Raw genomic sequence first — 26,001 nt, forward strand, 5'->3', positions numbered from 1 at the left:
TTTTACTTCTTCTACTGTAAATACATGAGTTGGTCTGTCCAAGCACATCACGGTGATATTGGGGACTTCATTCCACAATTTAACCACAATCATTGAAGCAAGCATAGCAAGAGCATCTGCCATCCGATTATCATCTCGAGAAATATGATGGAAGTCAACCTCAGTAAAGAACGTTGAAATCCTCCTCGCATAATCTCTGTATGGAATGAGGCCAGGCTGATTCGTTTCCCATTCACCCTTAATCTGATTAACAACGAGGGCCGAATCACCATATACATCAAGATGCTTGATCCTTAGATCAATACATTCCTCCAATCCCATAATACAGACCTCATACTCAGCCATATTATTCGTGCATTTGAAAGTTAGCCTTGCTGTAAAAGGAATATGCGCGCCCTGAGGAGTAATAATCACGACCCCAATACCATTTCCATACTGATTTACAGCGCCATCAAACACCATACTCCATCTGGAACCAGGCTCTGGCCCTTCATTAAGTGTAGGCTCATCGCAATCTTTTACTTTCAAATACAGAATTTCCTCATCCGGAAAGTCATACTGAACTGACTGATAATCTTCAATAGGCTGATGTGCCAAATGGTCAGCCAAAATACTACCTTTTATCGCCTTCTGGGCTCGATACTCAATATCATACTCAGATAACAACATTTGCCAACAGGCAATTCTCCCTGTTAAAGCAGGCTTCTCGAAGATGTACTTGATTGGATCCATTCTGGATATCAACCAAGTCGTATGATTTATCATATACTGGCGTAAGCGCTTAGCAGCCCAAGCCAAAGCACAACATGTCTTTTCAAGCATTGAGTATCGAGACTCACAATCAGTGAACTTCTTACTCAGGTAGTAAATAGCATACTCCTTCTTCCCTGATTCGTCTTGCTGACCAAGGACACAACCCATCGAGTCTTCAAGAACAGTCAGATACATGATCAAAGGTCTTCCCTCTACAGGCGGAGACAGAATCGGAGGCTCAGACAGATATTCTTTAATATTGTCGAAAGCTTTCTGGCAATCCTCGGTTCAATCATGGGACTGATCTTTCCGGAGGAGCTTGAATATAGGCGCACATGTGGCAGTCATGTGGGATATGAATCTGGAGATATAATTCAAGCGGCCAAGAAAACCTCGGACTTGCTTCTCAGTTTTGGGCGCAGGCATCTCTTGTATTGCTTTGACCTTTATAGGATCAACCTCAATACCTCTTTCACTAACAATGAAGCCCAATAACTTGCCAGAACGGACTCCAAATGTACACTTGTTGGGATTCAGACGAAGCTTATATTTCCTCAAACGCTGGAAAAGTTTCAACAAATGCTCTACATGTTCAATTTCCGTTCTTGACTTAGCAATCATATCGTCAACATATACCTCAATCTCCTTGTGCATCATATCATGAAACAAGGTGGTCATAGCTCGTTGATACGTGGCTCCGGCGTTCTTCAAACCGAAGGGCATCACTCGATAACAGAATGTTCCCCAAGGTGTGATGAATGTTGTCTTCTCCATATCCTCGGGTGCCATTTTAATCTGATTATATCCGGAAAATCCATCCATAAACGAGAAGACTTTGAATTTAGCTGTATTGTCTACCAACATATCAATATGTGGTAGAGGGAAATCATCTTTCGGACTAGCTTTATTCAAGTCTCTATAGTCCACACACATCCGGACTTTTCCATCTTTCTTAGGCACGGGCACAATATTGGCCACCCATTGAGGATATATAGAAGTCACCAGGAACCCCGAATCAATTTGCTTCTGAACTTCCTCTTTGATCTTCACTGCCATATCAGGATGAGTTCTTCTGAGCTTCTGCTTTACAGGCATGCACTCAGGCTTTAGAGGTAGGAAATGTTGCACAATATCAGTATCTAGACCAGGCATGTCTTCATATGACCAGGCAAAGACGTCAACATATTCTCGTAGCAACTTAATCAACCCCTTCTTAACAAATTCTTCCAGAAGTGCCCCAATCTTTACCTCTTGCACACAATCTTCAGACCCCAAGTTGACTGTTTCCAGATTCTCAAGATGCGGCTGAATGATCTTCTCTTCATGCTCAAGTAGCTGGGTGATCTCATCAGGAATCTCTTCAACATCATCTTCCTCTGCCTCAAATACAGGGAATTCAAAATTGGGAGATGGTGTTGGGTCATTATGTTCAATGAGTTTAGAAATCAACCTGCATAATGATTTTGGATATGAAAAGATTTAGAATTCAAACAAGGCAAATCATTATGCAGATGAAAAGATTGATTTTATTCCATTTTGAGGTTTTATGTGATCACCAATTTCGTGCAAAAGCGAAAAGGGAAAATAAATGGAAAAACAAACATTTAACATGAATTTATTGAATGAAAATATCATTGTATTTATGCGCCATCAATGTCATCACTCCTCCTTTTGGCATGGGAGAAGGGTTTTCAAACAAAGTGATCATTACGTTGACTTATGGACGAGTGTTGGAATATCCACAGCGACCCAATTATTGCAGACCCCACCAGGGATGATGAAGTTGCCAGAATCCTTTGTATCCTCTTCCAAAACGGCAGCAGCCTCCTCATCTAGACCAGTGTGGATGAAACCTCCACTCTTGAATAACCCTTGCTTGTTGAAAGTACCAGAAGAAAAACCTATGCCAGCCCGGGACTCGTTGTCTTCTAACTCAATCATTTTTCCTAAACCAGTGGTTGCACCATGCTCAATGGCCAGCTTTGCATCTTTGTAGGAAGCAAATGAAGGAGTTCTCTTCTCAATAGGCTCAGCTATAGATAAAGCTTGGAAAGGAGTTCCAATTTCAACCTCCGCATCTATATAAGAGAAGGAAGATAAATGGCTAACCAGAAGAGCCCTTTCTCCCCCTACCACCACCAGCTTCTTGTTTTTCACGAATTTCAATTTATGGTGTAGGGTGGACGTCACGGCGCCTGCCTCGTGAATCCATGGTCTGCCTAAGAGACAACTATAAGATGGGTGAATGTCCATAACCTGGAAGGTAATCTGGAAATCACTTGGTCCGATCTTGATTGGGAGATCAACTTCCCCAATCACAGTTTTGCGAGACCCATCGAAAGCCTTCACAACTACTACACTCTGCCTCATGGGAGGCCCTTGATATGATAGCTTTGAGAGAGTGGACTTTGGCAATACGTTCAATAATGACCCAGTGTCCACCAGCACATTGAACATGGCGTCGTCTTTGCAATTCGTAGATATGTGTAAAGCCAAGTTGTGGTCTCTTCCCTCCTTAGGGAGATCAGAGTCACAAAAGCTCAGGTTGTTGCAAGCAGTAATGTTTGCAACAATGCTATCGAATTGCTCCAAAGTGACATCGTGATCTACATATGCCACATCCAACACCTTCTGCAGAGCCTCTCGGTGTGGTTCTGAATTTAAGAGTAAGGATAACACAGATATTTTGGATGGCGTTTGTAGAAGTTGGTCTACAACATTGTACTCGCTTTTCTTGATGAGTCTCAGCATCTCATCACAGTCTTCTTTCTCATTGCCACTCGGGCCAACAGAAGTAGGAGTTTTCAGTACGGAGGAGGGCTTAACAGTAAGTGCCGGATTCAGAGAATTCACAGCGTTCCCGATCGGGTGTTCAACAAAATCAACATTAATTTGAGGCTTCGGCGGTGCTGAAAATACACGGCCACTACGGGTCAAACCGCTAACATCGGCAATATTCACAACAGAAGAGGGCAAGGACACCTCTTTCCCATTCTCTACTGCTACGGCGTTGTAGCGATATGGAACTGCCTTTTCAGAAGAGTAAGGCACAGGACCAGCAGGCTTAATGATCAGAGCGGGAGAAGCCTTCTGCTTGCTACCATTGTACTTGATGATAACAGGCTCGGGTATCCGGAACACTGGGGAAATCACGTTGACCTCAGGCTCATTTTCATCAACATTCCTGTTTTGAAGGATCTCAATGACTCCTTCGTCCATCATTTCCTGAACATCCTTACGCACCTAGCAACAACCCAATCGGTTAACAGAGCAGACTCCGCATCTATCATGGTCATGCTCATAATGACTGTAGTCACACAACAAACGATGCATCTGGACCAGAGACTGTTGAATATGACTGACATATTTGACCTTGTATTTTCCAGGGCAACCCTGGACCATGTTGACAGATTTCCCATGTTCGGGAAATGGGTTCATCTTCACATTAAGGCCTACGTCCTCAAAACATAGAATACCACACCTCACAAGGTCTTGAACCTTGGTCTTCAAAGGGTAACAATTTTCCACGTCGTGGCCAGGAGCACCAGAATGGTAAACACAATGTAACTCAGGCTTATACCACCACTGGGGGTTAGCAGGTATAACCGGTGGGTCTCTCGGAGTAATGAGCTTCCTTTCTATCAAAGAGGGATATAACTCTGCGTACATCATAGGAATAGGATCGAAGGTGACCCTTTTCCTCTCGTAACTTGTGCTGGTTTGATTACTGTTTCGAGGCTAGTAGGCCTGCTGCTGCGGTCGGTGCTGCTGTTGCTGATATTGCGGATGTGGTTGCTGATTGTTACTATGTTGCTGATACTGTTGATTGTCTCTGAAAACAGGTGCTATATGAGCCACCTGGTGCTGGTTACTGGCGGGACGCACAGTCTTCCTCCTCACAGAGGGTCTTCTTGGTTTCTCATGGGAGATCACAACATGTGCCTCTCCATATTTCTTCTTTGCAAACGCCCCATAACGTTTGGCAGAAGAGCCTTCTTCTTTAGTTAACCGTCCTTCACGGACCCCTTCTTCTAGATGCATCCCCATATTCACCATCTCGGTGAAGTCAGAAGGAGGCACGATCTAATAAAAAGAACTTAAAGTCTACAAAAAGATCTTAGTCATCTCTTTCTCTTCTAGCGGAGGCACGATCTGTGCTACCACCTCTCGCCACCTCTGGGCGTACTCCTTAAATGTTTCTTTATCCTTCTGGGACATGGCTCTCAATTGATCTCTATCGGGAGCCATATCCATGTTGTACTTGTATTGTTTGACGAAGGCTTCGCCGAGATCATTGAAGGATCGGATGTTCGCGCTGTCTAAACCCATGTACCAACGCAAAGCGGCACCGGACAGACTGTCCTGAAAGTACTGGATGAGTAGTTGGTCATTATCGGTTTGAGTCGACATCTTTCTGGCATACATGACCAGGTGGCTGAGAGGACAAGTATTTCCTTTGTACTTTTCAAAATCAGGGACCTTGAATTTCACAGGGATCTTCACATTTGGAACCAAGCAGAGTTCGGCAGCAGACTTGCCGAAAAGATCCTTCCCTCTGAGAGTTTTCAATTCCTTGCGAAGCTCAAGAAATTGATCGTTCATAGCATCCATCTTCTCATAAACATCTGGACCCTCAGACGGCTCAGAATGATAGATGGTGTCGTCTACCCTGGGCAAAGTATGCACGACAGGAGGAGGAACGGCAAGGACCGGGCTAGATGCCGGCAGAGAAGCAAAGGTAGGAACAAGACCCTCAGGCATGAAATTGGGAGGCATCCCCCACGGGAACCCGGTTGGCATGGCTGTTGGAACAAAGTGTGCACTGGCAGCGAGCACAGTAGAGGAGATAATCTTGGAGATAACTGTCCTCTGGGGAGGAGTTGAAGGTGTCGGAGAAGACTGGCTCTGGGCAGCCATGAGTGATTCCATTAGGGCAGTCAATCTGGTCACTTCCTCTTTCAGCTCGCGGTTCTCTTGCTCTAAGTGATCCATCAGTCTTGAAATGTTGGCTCTAGTGTAATACCGGTGAGTCAGCTTGTCTTCAAAATAAATGAAGGACACAGAGTTAGACCACAGGGCAAGGGACCGGAAACAAAACCTGCTTATGCAGATGATGCATGCAATGCTTGTGCATATGATTTGTTTTTTATTTCAAAGGAACTTTAGAGTTTTATTTGCAAATTCTGGAAATATTAAGCATTTTATCACATATGGAAATATATCATCAAATAATATCAGGGAAAAGAAGTGCAACATCGTCAATCATACACAAGAGAAAAGGAAAATAATCGTCTTATGGATCCCTAGAAACAATCATCTAAAGCTCGGGACACAGGAAGATAAGATGCGCGAAGCCTCTTCACCTCCCTCTCGTAGGCTGCCTCCATATCAGCCTTCTCTTTGGCGAGTCGATCATACCTCCTCTTCCAGAACTTAGAAGACTGAGGAAGTAGAGAAGTCCATACATCATCAGGGTCATCAATAACCTGATGCTCAAGAAACTCAATCAACGCATCCTTCTCCTTAATCTGCTGAAGCAACTCTTCGCGTTCACGGATCCAGGCACGTGAACGGTCTTCGTCTCTCAACTCCTCTACTCCTTGATTAGGGAGGGTTGAAGGCCCAACCATAATCATAGGTGTAGGTCTCGGATACTCGTAAGGCATGAGATACTCAGACGCCCTCTTCCTAACCCAAACAATGTAAGGCTCCAAAGCGATGCAATTCTTAGGACCCAACTCTTTCCTTCCTTTCCTATGAATCTTGCGCCAAGCACGAACCATCCTAGCTTTCAAGCCTTGGGGATCTTTACCATCCTGAAAGAATACACCCTCTAACAGAATGTTATTGGGTTTATCCTTTAAGGGGAACCCAAGCTGCCGACGTTCCAAAACAAGATTGTAGTTAATCCCACCACATGTACCAAGAAGAGGTACATTGGAGAATTCGCCACAAGAGTCAATAATCCGCACACCATCATACACATGGTTATACCAAGAGATATCATCATTAGTGAGAGACATAAGTCTCGTGGACCACCATAGACATTCCTTGTTCTCCTTGAAAGCGACCGTCTGAGATAAGTGAGAAATAAACCACTTATACAACAGAGGCAAACAACACATAATGGCGCCACCACCCTTTGCATTCCTCATATGCAAAGAGAAGTAGGTATCGCCCAACAGAGTCGGAACGGGATTAAGAGTAGAGAAGATCCTAATAGCGTTCACATCCACAAACTTGTCGATGTTGGGGAACAATACCAATCCATATATGAGAAGTACAAATATGGCTTCAAAGGCATCCTCACTCATGGCCTTCCCATATATAGTAGCTTGAGCAATGAGGAACTCAGAAGGGAGACCTTAAATTCCACCTTTGGTAGTCATATGAGCACCAACCAGAGATTCATCTATGTGTAACATGTCAGCTATCTCTTGAGAAGTAGGAATACTCTCCAAGCCACTGAACGACAACTGATCCAGAACAGGTATACCCACAAGATAAGCATAATGGCAAAAGCTGCAAATCCGGAAACGTGAAGCAACGGTACAAGGGATCATAAAACTGCACCAATACACTCACCAATCCTTCATCCACTTGAGTAGTCAGAAGAGGAAGAAGCTTCCCAAAACGTGCCTTGAAACCCAAAGGATCTAATACATAGGATGTCAAATTCCTTAACTCTTTCAAATCTGGTTGCCTGAAGCTGTACTTCTTTGTATTCCTTCTTTGTCTTTCCATGTGGATAATTTTGAAAATAAACCCCTTAAGTTCCTTGAAAATTTTCTTATTTATTGATGATATGGATGCAAATGGGTGCATGAATGCATGAATGCAACAATCACACTCAAGGATCAAGCAAAGCACACCAAACAAAGGTCATGGGATGGATCATGTTATCCTTAATATCAACCATCCATTTTGGTGGATTATGGTTTACACCTTATCAACACCCAAGTTCCATTGATATTAAGGATTCATGAATGGATCAACCATGAATCAAGGGTTTGTTGTAAGTCACGAGCATGGAGTTAGGTTAAGAACCACCCAAAAGGGAGTGTACTAGGGTTTAAACCTGCCAAACATGTTCTATAAGAGGTTCCCATAGTCATCATCCCATCTTTCGGATATTATCGGAGAAACGACTACTCGTATTCCAACAATATTCTCAAGAGAGACTCTTATGAGTGTAGTATCGCGTAACAATCGTATCAAATCTTACACTTGAACGACCTTCGCACTACATCCTAAGCATAGGCCAAGATGGGTTTGGTAAACTAAGGTCCTTGGCTTCTAAGGTCTATATTGGAAAGAGTAATGTCTAACCACAACTTACTTGTGTGACATTATTGATCCCAACATAACCTCCACCAAGTGAATGGGCTTGCAAGTCAACTTGCTAAGGAATAACTCCACACAAGTCAACAAGACTATGCCATTCTCCTATCCTAAGTGCACTCGAGTTCGGGTATAGAACTCATCTCACAAAGATCACCAAGCACACAAGGAATTAATATTCAAGCAATTCAATCATTACATACAATACAGTAATCCCAAATTGCACAAAAATATGTCACAAAACGAATACAATACAACAAGCATGAAAAGTCGGCAAAACCCACTAGGCAAATACACGTCCCCAGCAGAGTCGCCACTTTTCTGTAGCGGGGTATTCGTTACCATTAGAGATATTGACTAAATCTAAGGTAAATCATACAAGTCGAGTTGCCACCGCACTTCTATTTATCCAAAGGAATGGTTAGAAAGCGAACAAAAACCTAAAAGTTTTATCAAATCAAAAACTAGTAAAAATGTCAGAGATCTGGGTAAGGGGGTTGGTTATGCAATGGGAAGGTGTTAGGCACCCAAAACATCCTAGGTACTCCTAGGGAGCCCTTTTCACATTTGTTGCAAAGGTTGTTGTTTTGTGAAAAATTATTTGTGCAAACATGATTGAAGGGATGAGAAAAGCGTGTATGTTTATCTAATGTACTACTTACTAAAAGAAGGGTCAAAAGAAAATGACTCGCACGGATGTCGCATCCACTGCATACGTATCTCATCTGAATAGGAGAATCAAAGTCTTCGTAGCTCGGCTACCTATGGGTTAAAGAGGAGTGTGCTCGGTAAGACATCGCATCTTATGCCTATGTATCTCATCTGAAATGAGAATCAGAGCAAAATGTAGTTCGACTACCTATGGGGTAAGGGTTGTGTTTTGGGGTGAACGACGTTACTACGCAATCTACCGGATGCTCGACCTTTGGAGACTTACTCGCCTGTAGTAGAAGGAGATAACGTGTTCTTAGGAGAAGAAAAATCAATGAGTTTGGGGTGTTTAGGGATGCTCATGCAAAAGGGCAGTCCTAGATGAAGGAACCGCGCTACCTTAAATGACATGCCACGAGAGGCTATACGAAACCTAAGAAATCGGTAACATGCGGGAAAAGTAAAGGGATCGAGAGATCTACCGTACGGATAAAGATCCGAAGTAACAGCAATTAGATAAATAAGAAACCCAAAGACTCTTCCAAGCTAAACACCATCAAAGAAAGCGAGTTAGTACAGGTAATCGGAATAGAACTCCAGGTGGTATCCCACAAATAAAGTGGAATACCAGGCAAGCTATCCCTGCAAGAGTATGTGAGCCCTCACAAAAACTCAACAAACAGGTTAGAGTAATATGACGGAATTAGGAGAAAACAATGCCATAACAAACACAAAACAGGTTAGAGCAAACAGGATAGGGTAATCAAGAGTTGCCCCCAAATCAAAATGTAACCACATGAATCATGCCATTAAAATTCACAAAAAGCTCACAAAAAGCAACCAAGGGTAGGAGGCCTAAACCTCTTGTCAAACACATGCATCAAAAGGGTATCAAATTCACCCATAATACCTCATACATTCAGAGCATTCAAATTAAAAGCATAAAGTAATGGGAATAAGGCAAACCTGACTGGAGAGATCGAATGAAATTGACTTGCCCGGTTGGGTTTGCAAAGTACTCTTAGGGTTTATATGAGAGAGAATTGGTTCTTTGCCGATGAGTTCCCTTCAGTCTCTGGAGGTTGCTCTGAACTCTGTTAGCTCTTCTCTCACTATCTTTTTCCCTGCCAGGGTAATAGGAATAGAATCAAATTTTGTTTCACTGAAACTCTGAATTTATAACCTGATTTTTGTGGACCTGTGGGCTCAAATGAGAGAGGCCCAAGTCCAAAATTTTTCTGTTTTATTTATTTATTTATTTATTTATTTTCATTTTTCGTTTTTTTTCGTTATTTATTTATTTATTTTTATTTTCGTTTTTCGTTTTTTTTTTCGTTCTTTTTTTTTCGTTTTTTCGTTTTTTTTAAACACGTGGGCTTCGCCTAGCGAGCATGACAGTTCAAGAAATTCCTCTGAGCGTAGGTGATTCTGGTGGCTTTTCTTGGGACTCGCTAGGCGACCCATTCTGCTCGCCTAGCGAGCATGACAGCTCATGAATAAACTTTTGCTCTTTCAAGATTAACGTTTTAACTGACGAATAAACCCCATTTGAACCTGTTAGAAGTATCTCAAGCCATTCCCTTGTGTTGACTGATCATCTAAATAGAACCCACAAAGTGTCTTGGATGATACTCAAGCTTCAAACAAAAGATGTTAGTGACACATTTTTGTGCTTTTGGTTAGTAAACAAAAGTAAGAGAAATAATGATGTATAATTCAAGCATGCTTGGTGATCTCAAACCAAACACAAGGAGTCCCACCCAAAGGCAAAGGGAACCAAGATGCTAAAGATCCTTGAGGCAATGCAAATGCAATGTTATGATGCCATGAGGGATCTTAGGGTCAAAATTGGGGTCTTTTAGCAAGTCCGAGGTTTTCTTGGCCGCTTGAATTAAATTTCGAGATTTATATCCCACATGACTGCCACATGTGCGCCTATATTCAAGCTCCTCCAGAAAGATCAGCGTCATGATTGGGCCGAGGATTACCAAAAGGCCTTTGACAGTATCAAAAAGTATTTATCCGAGCCTCCGATTCTGTCTCCGCCTGTTGGAGGGAGACCATTGATTATGTACTTGACTGTGCTTCATGATTCCATGGGTTGTTTCCTTGGTCAGCAAGATGAATCAGGAAAGAAAGAATATGCAATATACTACTTGAGTAAGAAGTTCACTGACTGTGAGTCTCAGTACTAAATGCTTGAGAAGACATGTTGTGCTTTGGCTTGGGCTGCTAAACGTTTACGCCAGTATATGTTGAATCATACAACTTGGTTGATATCCAAAATGGATCCGATCAAGTATATCTTTGAGAAGCCTTCTTTAACTGGGAGGATTTCCCGTTGGAAGATGCTGTTATCTGAGTATGATATTGAGTATCGAGCTCAAAAGGCTATTAAAGGTAGTATCTTGGCTGATCATTTGGCGCACTAACCAATTGAAGATTATCAGTCTGTGCAATACGACTTCCCTGATGAGGAGATTCTGTATTTGAAGATGAAAGATTATGATGAGCCTACGCTCGATGAAGGGCCAGAGCCTGGTTCTCGATGGGGTATGGTGCTCGATGGCGCTGTTAATCAGTATGGAAATGGTATTGGGGCAGTGATTATTACTCCTCAAGGCACACATTTTCCTTTTACAACAAGCCTAACTTTCAAATGCACGAATAATATGGCGGAGTATGAGGCTTGTATTATGGGTTTGGAAGAATGTATTGATCTTAGGATCAAACATCTTGATGTTTATGGTGATTCAACCCTTATTGTTAATCAGATTAAGGGTGAATGGGAGATGAATCAGCCTGGCCTCATGCCATATAGAGATTATGCGAGGAGGATTTCAACTTTCTTTACTAAAGTTGACTTTCATCATATTCCTCGAGATGAGAATCGGATGGCGGATGCTCTCGCTACGCTTGCTTCAATAATTGCTATCAATTATTGGAATGAAGTCCCAAATATTACCATGATGCGCTTGGATAGACCAGCTCACGTGTTTGCAGTTGAGGAGGTGAAAGATGATAAGCCGTGGTATTATGATATCAAGTGTTTTCTTCAAAGCCAGACTTACCCACCTGGGGCATCTGTTAAGGATAAGAAGACTTTGAGGAGATTATCTGGCAGTTTCTACCTTAATGGTGATGTGCTTTACAAGAGGAATTTTGACATGGTTCTGCTCAGATGCGTGGATAGACACGAAGCAGACCTATTGATGACTGAAGTCCATGAAGGTTCATTTGGTACTCATTCCAATGGACATGCAATGGCGAAGAAGATGTTGAGAGAAGGCTACTATTGGCTGACAATGGAGTCTGACTGCTGCAAGTTTGTGAAGAAATGCCACAAGTGTCAGATTTATGCGGATAAGATTCATGTTCCCTCGACACTTATGAATGTTATTTCCTCACCATGGCCTTTCTCCATGTGGGGAATTGACATGATTGGCATGGTTGAGCCTAAGGCGTCAAATGGTCACCGTTTTATTCTCGTAGCCATTGATTACTTCACCAAGTGGGTTGAAGCGACATCGTATGCAAATGTGACCAGGCAGGTGGTTGTAAGGTTTATCAAGAACCAACTCATATGCCGATATGGTGTGCCAGACAAGATCATTACTGATAATGGATCTAACTTGAACAATAAGATGATGAAAGAGCTGTGTAGCGAGTTCAAGATTGCACATCATAATTCTTCTCCTTATAGACCCAAGATGAATGGGGCTGTCGAAGCTGCTAGCAAGAACATCAAGAAGATTATTCAGAAGATGGTTGTTACATACAAAGATTGGCATGAGATGTTGCCATTTGATTTGCATGGCTATCGTACATCCGTCCGTACTTCGACAGGGGCAACCCCTTTCTCCCTTGTATATGGCATGGAGGTTATGCTCTCCGTAGAGGTTGAGATCCCATCAATGAGAGTCTTGATGGAAGCCAAGTTGACTGAGGCTGAATGGGTTCAGAGTCATTATGACCAACTGAATTTGATTGAAGAGAAGAGATTAACTGCCATGTGATATGGTCAGTTATATCAACAAAGGATGAAGAAAGCCTTTGATAAGAAGATCAAGCCTCGTGTGTTCCGAGAAGGAGACCTCGTACTCAAGAAAGTCTTGTCTTTTGCGCCCGATTCCAGGGGCAAGTGGACTCAAACTATGAAGGTCCATACGTTGTTAAGAGAGCCTTTTCAGGCGGTGCTTTGTTGCTCACAACTATGGATGTGGAGGATTTCACTCGTCCTGTGAATTCAGATGTAGTTAAGAAATACTTCGCCTAAAAATAAAAATAGAATAGCTCGCTAAGTTGAAAACCCGAAAGGGCGGCTTAGGCAAAAATGAGCGTCTCGGTGGATTGAAAACCCGAAAGGGCGATCCAGGACAAAGTTAGAGACGTAAAAAAAATGAATATATATCCCGCTAGATTGAGTACCTCACCCTAGGGCAATCTAGACAAAAATTAGGGATTTGGCAAGTAACTGCATCCTGACAAGACTTTGTTTTACATCTGTGGTCTATCAAAGATTCTCGCTCAGTCATCATCAACTGAAGTTTCAAATACAGTGGATTCAGAGTTGGTGGAGAAATGGTCATTATCTTCAATGTAGCCTTTTTCCATGTATATCACCAATTTCAAATTTGTAAAGATCCATGGAGTCTCGCCATTTGCGGACTACCATTTTCTTAAATAAATTTGAGCCTTTATCCAATTCTTTGCACTCTTATTTGTTTCTGTTTAATAAATGGTTGCATGTTTCAATCGATGAATATCATTGTTTTAAACAAATAAAGTTTTCATAAATAAACTATTTTAAATAAAGTGAACATTCACAATGACTGAGAGGATAAGTGGAATGTCCTCTGTGCTTTCCCAAGGTTAGTATGATCATCAAAGGGTAAGACATTTATTCATATTTTGGTATTTTGGCATGCTTATATCCTCTTCATCAGTATTCAAGTTATCTCCCCAGCGAGCGCAGAGAGAATAATACATCATCAGCTTCCCAGGGAGTCTGGTGTGAGAGATTCTCCTTGATGGCAGTGGATTGATCTGTCTTATTGGATTGCTTTTGTAACACCCCAATAAAATATAATAATTATTTAATTTAAGTTAATAGTATATTTATTAATTTAATTAAATAATTGGAATATTATTGGATTATTATTATTGGAATAATAAAGTTGGAATTAGAAAAGAGTTCCATTGGGTAAAAAGAGTTTTTCACGTGAAAAGGGAGAAGCGACTGAAAAGTGGAAAAAGGGCAAAAGGAAGAGCAAGAGAAAAAGGGTTGAAGAGAGGAAAAGCTTGAAGTTCAAAGATTTGTCGGATTAACTCAGGTAAGGGGGGTTTATCGTCGTTTAATGGGTATTATGGGTTAACATGTAATGGGTAGTGATAAACCATTGAATTGCCTCTAATTTGGATGATGAATGCTGAAATTTTGAACTTATGAACGAATGAGATGTGGGTTATAATTGAAGAAATTCGTAGGAATTAGATGTAATAAGATTAGAAATTGTGAAATTGAATGGGTATGATCTGTGTTAGGTAATATGAACGAATGCTGTGTAAAGATTGGACTGTAGGAGGTTGGATTTGAGAAATCTCGTAGCAGAGAAAACCATAGAAGATCTGGAAATTCTGGTTTCTGGTCATACGCGTATGACACTAGGCCATACGCGTATGAGATGGCCTGGTACGCGTATGGGGCGAGGCCATACACGTATGAATGAAGAAGATGATGTTTTAAACGTAGTTTTGTCTCTGTTGGTACGCGTATGGGGAAGTGGTACGCGTAGCATATGCGTATGAGACAGGCCATACGCGTATGGGCTTGGCAAGGAAATGTGCCATACGCGTATGGGCATGGGGCATACGCGTATGGGCAGAATTTTGATTTTTCTGAGTTGTTGTTGTGCAGTTTTGGTCGTTTCAACTGAGTGATGTAATTTAGCTGATGTATGATATAGTAGGGATCATTTCCCGTTGTTTTGAGCAGTATAGGTATTAGTAGAGTGTGCTAATACTGTGATTTATTATTTGGCATGACATGATATGATTCTGTGATAAATATGCTGATGATGCATGATGGTATGCATAATGCTGTGAATATGTTTGTTGTGTATGCAAATTGTGGATGGACTGTTTATGGCTTAGAGTGTGAGCATATGTCCATTGTAGATTGTTGTTGATGTTTGCATGCTAGGTGATTTAGCGTGCATAGCATAGCCTTTATGGTGGTAGCTAATTCCCATGGTGAGGAATTAGTGAGTGAGTCACTAGGTCTCAAATGAGTGGGACTAGTGAGCTTGGTAGCCGTATCTGGATTTGATCGGTGAGGTGGCCTTTATGGTGGTAGCTAATTCCCATGGTGAGGAATTAGTGAGTGAGTCACTAGGTCTCAAATGAGTGGGACTAGTGAGCTTGGTAGCCGTATCTGGGTTTGATCGGTGAGGTTGAACTATGTGTTCACGAATAGTCGGTACCGCATGCATGGAGTCTCATTTCATAATGTATGTATGGCGTATGATATGAATGGATGTATTCCAATATTATACGTGTGTTTGGTGTTTGTGTTGAGTATGATTATGAGTTGATGTTGCCGTTGCTGAATATGTGATATGATTAGGGTGATGAAATGTGTTAAATTACTTAGCATTACATGATATTTTATAATGCTTATTATATCGATTGAGGAACTCACCCTTACAGCTATGTTTCAGGTAACGAGCAGTGATTGAGTAGAAGCTAATGCTTGGAGTCTAGTGTAGTTTCCTTAGTGGGTCATGCTCTGGTATATGTAACATCGGGACGGGATGTGTTACCTTGTTTTCATTGTTGGTTGTTGAACAATCTTACATGTAATGTGTTACATGGTTTGCATGATTGTTAGATTTCTACCCGCTGCGAATTGTGCAATGTTTTATTTTGATTAATAAATGAGCATGACAAGTTATATTGGTGAATGGTGTGAAGTGTCAAGTGTGACACCCTGTAATTGCATATCTACTCTTATTTATCTTTTGTTGTTTTAATTAATTATTGGGGTATTTTAGAAGGGTGTTACATTAGTGGTATCAGAGCATAGTCGGTCGAGTCGAGTCGTAATTATTCTGTTTCCCTGTATGTGATAGGTGTTGTGTAACCCTATCAGTACTTATTGTTTTAGCTTGTTGGTTTAACTCAGAATAGAGATGGCTGGAAGAGGTAGAGACGATGCTGCGATTGCTGAGGCTCTGGGTATGCTAGCTGGAGTACTTGGAGGGAATCCGAATGTTGTGGGACTGGGAGCTGCTCGTCAACTGAGTGAGTTCCAGAAGAACAATCCTCCAATGTTCAAGGGAGCATACGATCCAGATGGTGCTCAGAAGTGGTTGAAGGAGATCGAGAGGATCTTCCGAGTGACTGAGTGTGCCGATAACCAGAAGGTCAGGTTCGGTACGCATATGCTGTCAGAGGAAGCAGATGATTGGTGGGTTGCTGCCCGCACTGAGTTGGAAGCTGCTGGGAGTGCTGAGATCACTTGGGCGGTGTTCAGAGAGAGATTCCTGAGGAAGTACTTTCCAGAGGATGTCAGAGGAAAGAAAGAGATAGAGTTCTTAGAATTGAAGCAGGGCAACCGGTCTGTTACTGAGTATGCTGCTAAGTTCACAGAGCTGTCGAAGTATTACACTCCCTATGATGAGGCTACTGGAGAATTTTCAAAATGTGTGAAGTTTGAGAACGGGTTACGTCCCGAGATCAAGCAGGCTATTGGGTATCAGCGGATTAGAATGTTTTCTGACTTGGTTGACTGTTGCAGGATTTTTGAACAGGATACCAAGGCCAGAGCGGAGAGCTATCAGCAGAGGGTTGATAGGAAAGGCAAGAATCAGAATGATCGTGGGAAACCGTATGCAGCTGGCAAAGGTTTCCAGAGACAAAGTGGGATGAAGAGACCTAGTGGGGGAGACTCAAGTGCCCCTGCTAAGTGTTACAGATGTGGTCAGGCTGGACATCGTATCCATGAGTGTACCAGTACTGAGAAGAAGTGTTTCAAGTGTGGAAAAGGTGGTCACTTGGCTGCAGAGTGCCGGTTGAAGACTATGACTTGTTTCAACTGTGGAGAGGTGGGTCATATCAGTCCACAGTGTCATAAGCCGAAGAAAGAGAACCAGTCGGGAGGCAAGGTCTTTGCTTTATCGGGTTCTGAGACTTCTGCAGATGATCGTTTGATCCGAGGTACGTGTTATATTAATGGCTTTCCTCTTGTAGCTATTATTGACACAGGTGCGACTCATTCCTTTATATCTTTGGATTGTGCTGTGAAACTTAAATTAGAGATATCGGAGATTCATGGGAGTATGGTGATTGATACTCCTGCGAAGGGTTCAGTGACTACTACTTCAGTTTGTTTAAATTGCCCTTTGAGTATTTTTGGTAGAGACTTTGGGATGGACCTCGTGTGTCTTCCACTAGTGCAGATTGATGTTATCCTGGGTATGAACTGGTTGGTGTTTAACCGAGTTTATATCAACTGTTTTGATAAGACGGTGATCTTTCCTGAGATTGAGGAAGGAAAGAGTTTGTTTCTATCAGCAAGGCAGGTGAATGAGGCAGTAGCAGATGGGGCAGAGTTGTTTATGCTGTTAGCGACTTTGGAGGCTAAGGAGAAACTGGTGATTTGCGATCTAGCCGTGGTATGTGATTTTCCTGATGTGTTTCCTGAGGAAGTGAATGAATTACCGCCAGAGCGTGAAGTTGAGTTCTCGATTGATTTGGTACCTGGTACTAGGCCGATATCGATGGCTCCGTACCGTATGTCTGCTGTTGAGTTAACTGAATTGAAGAGTCAGTTGGAAGATCTGTTGGATAAGGAATTTATTCGTCCGAGTGTGTCACCGTGGGGCGCACCAGTGTTATTGGTTAAGAAGAAAGAAGGTACTATGAGGTTGTGTGTGGACTACAGGCAACTGAATAAAGTGACGATCAAGAATCGGTATCCTTTGCCGAGGATTGATGATTTGATGGATCAGTTGGTTGGTGCGAGTGTGTTCAGCAAAATAGATTTGAGATCGGGGTATCATCAGATACGTGTGAAAACTGAAGCTATTCAGAAGACTGCTTTCAGAACAAGGTATGGACATTATGAGTATTCTGTAATGCCTTTTGGTGTGACTAATGCGCCTGGGGTATTTATGGAGTATATGAATAGGATTTTCCATCCGTACCTAGACAAGTTTGTTGTGGTGTTTATTGACGATATTTTGGTGTACTCGAAATCTGAAGAAGAGCATGCTGAGCATTTGAGAGTGGTTTTAGGAGTTCTACGAGAAAAGAAGTTATTTGCTAAACTGTCCAAGTGTGAATTTTGGTTAGAAGAGGTTAGTTTTCTTGGTCATGTGGTTTCAAGAGGTGGTGTTGCTATTGATCCTTCTAAGATAGAAGCGGTATCTAAGTGGGAAGCTCCGAAGTCAGTTTCTGAGATAAGGAGTTTTCTTGGACTTGCAGGTTATTATAGGAAATTCATTGAGGGATTTTCTAAGTTGGCGTTACCGTTGACGATGTTGACTAGAAAGGGGCAAGCGTTTGTTTGGGACTCAAAATGTGAAGAAGGTTTCCAAGAGTTAAAGAGAAGGTTAACTACTGCTCCTATTCGGATATTACCAAGTCCGTCGGAACCATTTGAGGTTTACTGTGATGCTTCATTGTTGGGTTTGGGTGGTGTTTTGATGCAGAATAAGCAGGTTGTAGCTTATGCTTCGAGACAACTGAAGGTTCATGAGAGGAACTATCCGACGCACGATTTAGAGTTGGCAGCTGTGGTATTTGTTCTGAAGTTATGGAGGCATTACTTGTACGGGTCAAGATTTGAGGTTTTCAGTGACCATAAAAGTTTAAAGTATTTGTTTGATCAGAAAGAGCTGAATATGAGACAGAGGAGATGGTTAGAGTTTCTGAAGGATTATGACTTTGGTTTGAATTACCATCCGGGTAAAGCAAACGTAGTGGCTGATGCATTGAGTCGGAAATCCTTGCATATGTCTATGTTAATGGTTAAGGAATTGGATTTAATTGAGCAGTTTAGAGACTTGAGTTTGGTGTGTGAGAGTACTCACAATAGTGTTAAAATTGGGAATGTTGAAGTTAACGAGTGGTATTCTGGATGAGATTAGAGAGGGTCAAAAATCCGATGTGCTTTTGGTTGATAAGTTGACTCTAGTGAATCAAGGTCAAGGTGGTGAATTCAGAGTTGATGAGAATGGTGTTTTGAAATTTGGTAATCGGGTGTGTATTCCGGATGTTACCGAACTTAAGAAGAGTATTCTTGAGGAAGGACATCGTAGTGGTCTGAGTATTCATCCTGGGGCTACGAAGATGTATCATGATTTGAAAAAGTTATTTTGGTGGCCGGGAATGAAAAGAGAAATTGCGAGTTTTGTTTATTCTTGTTTGACTTGTCAGAAGTCAAAGATTGAGCATCAGAAGCCGTCTGGACTAATGCAACCATTGGCTATTCCAGAGTGGAAGTGGGACAGTATCAGTATGGATTTTGTTTCTGGTTTACCGAGGACAATTAAGAATTTTGAAGCTATTTGGGTGATTGTTGACAGATTGACAAAATCGGCTCATTTCATTCCGATCAGAATGGATTATCCGTTAGAGAGATTAGCTGAGTTGTATATTGAGAAAATTGTAAGTTTGCATGGTATTCCGTCGAGTATTGTTTCGGACAGAGATCCTAGATTTACATCGAAGTTCTGGGAAGGTTTGCAGAGGGCTTTGGGAACTAAGCTGAGATTGAGTTCTGCATATCATCCGCAGACTGATGGTCAGACTGAGAGGACGATTCAGTCACTGGAGGATCTTTTGAGGGCTTGTGTTTTGGAAAAGGGAGGTGCTTGGGATTGTTATTTACCTTTGATTGAGTTTACCTACAACAATAGTTTTCATTCGAGCATTGGTATGGCACCGTTTGAAGCTTTGTATGGTAGGAGATGTCGGACACCTTTATGTTGGTATGAGTCCGGTGAGAGTGCTGTGGTTGGACCGGAGATTGTTCAACAAACTACGGAAAAGATTAAGATGATTCAGGAGAAGATGAGGATTGCTCAGAGTCGTCAGAAGAGTTATCACGACAAGAGGAGGAAGTCACTTGAGTTTCAAGAGGGAGATCATGTGTTTCTTCGTGTTACTCCGATAACTGGGGTTGGTCGAGCTTTGAAGTCGAAGAAGTTGACACCTCGATTTATTGGTCCTTATCAGATTTTGGAGAGGATAGGGGAGGTAGCCTATCGTGTCGCTTTACCGCCGTCACTTGCGAATTTGCATGAGGTTTTTCATGTGTCTCAGTTGAGGAGGTACATTCCTGATCCGTCGCATGTGGTCCAAGTAGATGATGTACAGGTGAGAGATAACCTGACTGTTGAAACATCACCTATGAGGATTGAGGATCGAGAGTTGAAGCAGTTGCGGGGTAAAGAGATTGCTTTGGTAAAGGTAGCTTGGGGAGGACCAGCAGGTGGCAATGTGACTTGGGAACTTGAGAGTCAGATGAAGGAGTCTTATCCGGAGTTATTCGCTTGAGGTATGTTTTCGAGGACGAAAACTCTTTTAGTGGGGGAGAGTTGTAACACCCCAATAAAATATAATAATTATTTAATTTAAGTTAATAGTATATTTATTAATTTAATTAAATAATTGGAATATTATTGGATTATTATTATTGGAATAATAAAGTTGGAATTAGAAAAGAGTTCCATTGGGTAAAAAGAGTTTTTCACGTGAAAAGGGAGAAGCGACTGAAACGTGGAAAAAGGGCAAAAGGAAGAGCAAGAGAAAAAGGGTTGAAGAAAGGAAAAGCTTGAAGTTCAAAGATTTGCCGGATTAACTCAGGTAAGGGGGGTTTATCGTCGTTTAATGGGTATTAATTGAAGAAATTATGAACGAATGAGATGTGGGTTATAATTGAAGAAATTCGTAGGAATTAGATGTAATAAGATTAGAAATTGTGAAATTGAATGGGTATGATCTGTGTTAGGTAACATGAACGAATGCTGTGTAAAGATTGGACTGTAGGAGGTTGGATTTGAGAAATCTCGTAGCAGAGAAAACCATAGCAGATCTGGAAATTCTGGTTTCTGGTCATACGCGTATGACACTAGGCCATACGCGTATGAGATGGCCTGGTACGCGTATGGGGCGAGGCCATACGCGTATGAATGAAGAAGATGATGTTTTAAACGTAGTTTTGTCTCTGTTGGTACGCGTATGGGGAAGTGGTACGCGTAGCATACGCGTATGAGACAGGCCATACGCGTATGGGCTTGGCAAGGAAATGTGCCATACGCGTATGGGCATGGGGCATACGCGTATGGGCAGAATTTTGATTTTTCTGAGTTGTTGTTGTGCAGTTTTGGTCGTTTCAGCTGAGTGATGTAATTTAGCTGATGTATGATATAGTAGGGATCATTTCCCGTTGTTTTGAGCAGTATAGGTATTAGTAGAGTGTGCTAATACTGTGATTTATTATTTGGCATGACATGATATGATTCTGTGATAAATATGCTGATGATGCATGATGGTATGCATAATGCTGTGAATATGTTTGTTGTGTATGCAAATTGTGGATGGACTGTTTATGGCTTAGAGTGTGAGCATATGTCCATTGTAGATTGTTGTTGATGTTTGCATGCTAGGTGATTTAGCGTGCATAGCATAGCCTTTATGGTGGTAGCTAATTCCCATGGTGAGGAATTAGTGAGTGAGTCACTAGGTCTCAAATGAGTGGGACTAGTGAGCTTGGTAGCCGTATTTGGATTTGATCGGTGAGGTGGCCTTTATGGTGGTAGCTAATTCCCATGGTGAGGAATTAGTGAGTGAGTCACTAGGTCTCAAATGAGTGGGACTAGTGAGCTTGGTAGCCGTATCTGGGTTTGATCGGTGAGGTTGAACTATGTGTTCACGAATAGTCGGTACCGCATGCATGGAGTCTCATTTCATAATGTATGTATGGCGTATGATATGAATGGATGTATTCCAATATTATACGTGTGTTTGGTGTTTGTGTTGAGTATGATTATGAGTTGATGTTGCCGTTGCTGAATATGTGATATGATTAGGGTGATGAAATGTGTTAAATTACTTAGCATTACATGATATTTTATAATGCTTATTATATCGATTGAGGAACTCACCCTTACAGCTACGTTTCAGGTAACGAGCAGTGATTGAGTAGAAGCTAATGCTTGGAGTCTAGTGTAGTTTCCTTAGTGGGTCATGCTCTGGTATATGTAACATCGGGACGGGATGTGTTACCTTGTTTTCATTGTTGGTTGTTGAACAATCTTACATGTAATGTGTTACATGGTTTGCATGATTGTTATATTTCTATCCGCTGCGAATTGTGCAATGTTTTATTTTGATTAATAAATGAGCATGACAAGTTATATTGGTGAATGGTGTGAAGTGTCAAGTGTGACACCCTGTAATTGCATATCTACTCTGATTTATCTTTTGTTGTTTTAATTAATTATTGGGGTATTTTAGAAGGGTGTTACAGCTTTCCCCTAGTAGGATTCCTAGATGTTTACCCAACGCATTCCCGGTAGTTTGTTGTGTATACATACTTGTTTCTCCTGCGGAGTTTTAGCAATCCATGATTGGTTATGGTTGATCTGTGAATGATCCCTTCTTTTCCAAGGTTTTGCCTCGATATTTTAGAGATGTGTATCCCTTTATATCAGGCCCTAGCATTTGTGTTTTATCATTTGTATGGTTGTCATCCCTTGTATGGACTGACCTAAAATCCCCTATAGATTGATAAATGTTGATATGCTTTCCTTGTCTCACTATCCTGACTGTCTACTCGCGAGGAAATTTCGTCTTTCCCCAGCCTGAGTAAGAATCTCTGATAACACTGAAATTTACGTATTTTTCGACTCCGATTTCACATGCATTCTAGTTGTTTTATTGTCATTATGTTGTGTTATTACTGTGTTTTCCTTTGTTTTTAGGTTTTTACTTTAATCGGAGCCCCGATCGAGAAAAGGAGTGAAAAAGGGCCAAAAACCCTAAAATTCAGCATTTTGTTCTTGTGGCCTACCCCATGGCTGGCGCCATAGACCCTGCCATGACGTGTCAAATTCAACTTCCATCAACTCCCACGTTTCCCCACTACTTCCACTAAGGTGCCCCATATTGTGCTTGTGGCGGGCGCCATGGCCTTGTGGCGGGCGCCACAAGAGGAAAAACGGTTCCCTCCTATTTTCAAGTTGAAGGGCATCCAAGTCATTTCCATCTTTTAACTTGCTTATAAATAGAAACGCGAATTCAATTTTACAAGCATCCAAACTTAGAACAGAGGCAAACTCAGAAGCAACTTTGTTTCACTTAGGCATATATTCAGTATTTTATAGTGGTAATCGTTTCGCATTGGAGTGTTACCACAATTGTGTAATCAAGTCTGTGATAGAGTCTGTAATCGAGTTTGGAGCACTTTGGAAGGAAGTTAATCCTGCCGCCATTTTCATTTCCGCATTGCAATTTACTCAACCCTCCGATTGGAGCAGGTTTTTATTACTTGCCTTTATCTTATTTATTTTCCGCACTCGCTTTACTTTATTTATTTTCCGCACTCGCTTTACTTTATTTATTTTCCGCACTCGCTTTAAATTATTTATTTCCCGCACTCACTTTAAATTATTTATTTACCGCACTCGCTTTAAATTATTTATTTCCTCGCACTCGCTTTAAATTATTTATTTCCTTGCACTCGCTTTAAATTATTTATTTCCCGCACTCGCACTACTTTTATTTACTTTCCGCACTCGCACTACTTTTATTTAAATTAATGCATTTTTACTTTACTATGTCTAACTAAATCTAAAAGGTTAGAATGTAAGGATCGTAATTAGACCGATAATCCGTACAATTGTTCGTAGAAACACTTAAGGGCTATTTTAACTTTCAACTTAAGTTTTCCCGCACTTCAATTCCGTTGGGTAAGATCGAAAGCCGTCCAACGTCTATTTAAACTTAATTGTTTTTAACTATTTCAAAAACAGCGAAAGCGCTTTGTCTAGTTCATTAGGAGTTTTTAACATTAAGAAGAAAAGAGATTTTAAAACTATTTTCGAACGCGTTTATAAATTTAGAATCTGGTTCGTAAGAACCTTTTTTGGTTAAGAAATCCAAGTTATAATACTTTTCAACTTAGTCAAGATACTATATTTCTTAAAAATAGGTTTACTACTCTAACGCAATGCGCGCCTTTTTATAAGTGACAATAAGAGGGTTTGATTAGGGAGTACAACTCGGTTCTGAATACGCGAAAGCGACAGTTCCCGTTAAATTAGTTCTTTTCAAAGTAGGAAACATTGCCCATAAGTAGTTCTATTAGCAAGTACTTGGATTATCAATTGATTATGTGAATTACATTCGACCCTGTCTTTATTAATTAATCTTTATCCAACACTTTACTTTTCATTGCACACCCTAAAAAACACTTATCTCGATTGCCTTTGATAAACACCATAACAACAGATAACGATAGATTGACACTTGGTCTCTGTGGATTCGACAATCTTTTATATTACTCTGACGCGTTCGTATACTTGCGAAAAACACCGCATCAAGTTTTTGGCGCCGTTGCCGGGGACCAATTTCGTCAAATTTCATTTTCTTGTTGTTATATCGTTTAGACTTAGGTTATTTCCCGCCGGTCAATGCGAAGAACTCGCAGTACCAGAAGTTTAAGTTTAGTATACCCTCTGGCGGAACCTGATCGTTACGCTCTCGCACGTTTATTCTTTCATAGAATTAAGAGAGCTATGGCTGAAGATCAAAACCAAAGACCTCTTAAAGATTTCGCTCAACCATCTAATGAAGAACCTAGTTCTAGTATAGTAAACCCACTCATCCCAGCCAATAATTTTGAAATTAAACCATCCCTGTTGCAACTAGTGCAACAGAGACAATTTGCAGGTCTCACTACCGAGAACCCTAACCAACATTTAAAAATATTTCTTCAATTAGCAGATACTTTTAAAACCAATGGAGCTTCTCCTGAGGCAATACGTTTAAGATTATTTCCTTTTTCCCTCAGAGATAAAGCCCTATCATGGTTAGATTCCCTTCCACCCAATTCCATTACGACTTGGGATAACCTTAGAAGAGTTTTTCTTGCTAGATACTTTCCCCCGAGTAAGACCGCCGTTCTTCGAAACCATATAACTAGATTTACCCAAAACCAAGGAGAATCGCTGTTCGAAGCTTGGGAGAGATATAAAGAGTTGTTACGAGCATGCCCACATCATGGTTTAGAAAATTGGTTAATCATTCAAACCTTCTATAATGGACTTCATTATAACACAAAGATGACCATCGACGCTGCCGCAGGCGGTGCTCTGATGAACAAACCTTACCCTGAAGCTAGTGCCCTCATTGAAGATATGGCTCAAAACCATCAATCATGGGGAGTCGAACGAGCGACAGTTGAGAAGAAGGAAGCCCAAGGAGGAGTGCATGAACTAAGCTCTATAGACATGATGCAAGCTAAAATGGACGCATTAGCCCTTAAGGTCGAGCATATGTACACAAACCCGAATACTGTAGCCGCAGTTTCGTCGAATTGTGAGATATGTGGAACCAGAGGACACCAATTTGCAGAATGCAGTCTATTGAACGAAACCCACTCTGAGCAAGTGAACTACACCCAAGGGAACCCATACTCGAATACCTATAACCCTGGATGGAGGAATCACCCGAACTTCTCCTACAAAAACAATAATCCTATTCAAAATAATGCACCTCCGAGACCTAGTTATCAAGCCCCTAGATCAAATCAACCTATGCAACCTGTACCACCGAAACCGAGCCTTGAGAAAATTATGGAAAATTTTATCACCGCTCAAACCCAACAAAACAAGGAGTTCATGAACCAAACATTCATGTTAACGAATTGATTACTCAGTTAGGAACCAAGGTTGACCAAATAGTTACTCATACCAAGATGCTTGAAACCCAGATCTCTCAGGTAGCTTTAAACCAAGCCCCCAGACTACACCTGGAGGATAATTCCCTAGACAACCTCAACAAGATCCGAGAGGACAAGCCAATGCCATTACCCTACGAAGTGGGAACGCTTATGATGAGCCACCAAACCCAAGATTGAGTGAACCCGAAACTTCTAAGGAATGTACCAAACCCCCGGACAGAGTAAAGGAACCAGAGGAATCTGAAAACCAGGAAGGTCGAGAGAAAGGAGAAGAACCTAAAGAT

At 41.4% G+C, this 26,001-nt stretch overlaps 1 non-coding gene across 1 annotated transcript; it reads right to left on the reverse strand.

The window, feature by feature from the left end:
• Nucleotides 1-24,935: 24,935 nt before the first annotated feature.
• LOC127088787 (small nucleolar RNA R71) lies at nt 24,936-25,042 on the reverse strand. Its single transcript, XR_007790604.1, has one exon. It is a non-coding gene; the product is annotated as a small nucleolar RNA R71 (small nucleolar RNA).
• Nucleotides 25,043-26,001: the final 959 nt, after the last annotated feature.

Source organism: Lathyrus oleraceus, chromosome 5 (genome assembly GCF_024323335.1).
Source record: "Lathyrus oleraceus cultivar Zhongwan6 chromosome 5, CAAS_Psat_ZW6_1.0, whole genome shotgun sequence".
In the NCBI taxonomy this organism is placed as follows: Eukaryota; Viridiplantae; Streptophyta; class Magnoliopsida; order Fabales; family Fabaceae; genus Lathyrus; species Lathyrus oleraceus.